The 2,435-nt window shown below is 30.3% G+C and overlaps 1 protein-coding gene across 3 annotated transcripts in view; it reads right to left on the bottom strand.

The window, feature by feature from the left end:
* LOC108694429 (14-3-3 protein zeta) overlaps window positions 1–2,435 on the bottom strand; it is a 69,595-nt gene that overhangs the window by 12,440 nt on the left and 54,720 nt on the right. The window lies entirely within an intron of this gene.

Below are 2,435 nucleotides of genomic sequence, written 5' to 3'. Positions count from 1 at the left end.
TATATATATATATATGCGTCAAAAGTAGCATATTATATTCATGCTAATGCATTATATTTATTTAAAATAAATATAATGTTTATCTAAACAAATGTTCATTAACAATATGGTGAAAGATATATATATCTAGTAAAATAGCGTGACAAAACTCAGAGATTCAATATATAGACTCTGATTATCGCAAATATGCAAGAATGTATTAACATAAATACTACTTTGTGACTAGCTTTCTATCCATACGTAACATAGACATCAATCTCGTGATCTTTAACTTTCAACACTTCAAATATTTCTATTAAAACAATCATTATTTATAAATTGGAAAATACGCAAATTCAATTTAATTAAATTCTAATTTAACATGATATTATCAAAAGAAGATAAAATAAATCTGTACGAGATAAATATTTAGATAATTATTCTATACATAAAATTATAAAATGTGAAATTATACATATTAATTAGACATATTAATATATTAGCATATTATATTAATCTGATATTATATTAATTAAGAGACTAATTTTATGGTAAATAAATGTGCGAGATTATTGTGTGCGGTGTGATCATTTTCATGATTTACTCACTCTCTGAAAATTGATTGATTTGCTCCATTATTAATCGTAGAACAAGAATATATGTGCGATAAAACTGACACATCGATCGTCACAATATAGAGCTATTCAGTGCGGAAGCTTGCAACAGTGCCAACCGCCTAACATACGATATTGCGAATTCGTGTGAGAAAACGCGTGTACGTATCTCCTCCCATAAAATTAATTTCGAACAACGTACGAGCAGCAATCCGAATTTTTCGCACGTAAATTAACATTCTCAGATAAAGGAATGAATTCACAGAGTTCTCTCATGAATTATCTCTATCACAGAGTTGATAGATTATTTAATATTATGAGATAGAAACAGAGATCGAAATTGTAAATCAGCGCAAAATTAATATGTGAAAAATACACATTAAACGATTACAAGCAATAAATCGAGGAGTTATTTTGAAACAACAAAACGTAAATTGCAGCATGGTGACATAATATGTAAATTACCAATTTAAATTCGTGTAAAACAAATTTATATTTAAAATTCGTTAAATAATGTATCCTTTGGTATTTTTACGTTTACTTTTAACAATAAAAAAAGTTATTTTAATATTATTTTAATATTATTGTATATATTTATATATTTATTGTATCATTAGAGTTATTAATTTTATATTTACAAATTTTCAAATATAGAATATATTTTGAAATATAGAAAAAAATATTAAAATGATTAGCAGAGTCAAAATAGGATCATCAACAGTTCTAGTACTAAATTTTATTAATGGCGTTCGTTGCTATTCTTCTGGATTTAAAATGCTGATGGATGATCTAAAAGAATGCACCAATAACAACGAGCGCTCACTCAACTGTTGAATCCGCTGAACGCAGGCATTATTATTATTTTATGGACTATATTAAATTTCATATTTATTATTTTACATCTCTTTCTTTTAAGCTTTCATTGTTTCGTCATACGACAGATATATAGTCTATGAATTTTTGAGACTAGTTTTTAATGCGCCTATAAAATCTTATTTGAACGTCGAATCTTATCTGAACGTTTTTCTAAGATGTAACGATCGAAAATCGATGCATGAAGGGAACATCGGAACGTTACATTTGTGAGAAGTGCATTGACGAAGAAGCCTCGTTTATCATAGCATCGAATCATGCAGAAGCTATGCGGCAGCTCAAAATGCGAAAGATCCGCCCAAACAGTTCCGTTGAAGGTTCACTTCATCATCAAGATCATAGAGTAGACTCAATTAACCTTATTACGGTTTAATCGTGCATCAACGTATCAAACGTTCAAAAATAACTCTCGATGATTGCTTATCGATTCGCGTAGCAAAAACAAAAATCGGTATCGTTCCAACAATACAATTTCACGCAAAGAAAGAAAAAGAAAAAAAAAAGACAAAGCATTAAAAAATATACGAAAACTGCTAATTCATTTTTAACATAAAAATGGGACAAAAGTTTTCGTTATGTTTTCGTGTTTCTCATGAATCCTTAAAATTACATCGATGAATGTCGGAAGAATTACTTTAACCGACGCGAGAAAAACGTTAAAAGTTAGTCTTCTATCATCTGGGTCACCGCTAAGACATTTGTTCAAACATGTTTGCTCCTCGGCAAACACAATTCGCAGTTTTTCCTCTCCTTTTTTCCCTAGAGAACTATTTACGCTTTTCTCCCATATTTCAATACTTGCCTCATCTCTTATCGCCCGTGTTGTCGCTTTTCTTGTCTAAAGCGACTTCGATCAATACCCAGGCGACACAATGAGCCTGAACGCCAAGCAAACACACACGAATTGCGTTGTATACGCCGTTCGTGCGATATAACAGGATACACCGATCGGAGTAAAGACGGAAACGT

This window comes from Atta colombica, unplaced genomic scaffold (assembly GCF_001594045.1).
Source record: "Atta colombica isolate Treedump-2 unplaced genomic scaffold, Acol1.0 scaffold12, whole genome shotgun sequence".
In the NCBI taxonomy this organism is placed as follows: Eukaryota; Metazoa; Arthropoda; class Insecta; order Hymenoptera; family Formicidae; genus Atta; species Atta colombica.
The sequence above is the reverse complement of the archived record's forward strand: the minus strand, read 5'-3'. Positions and strand labels throughout refer to the sequence as shown.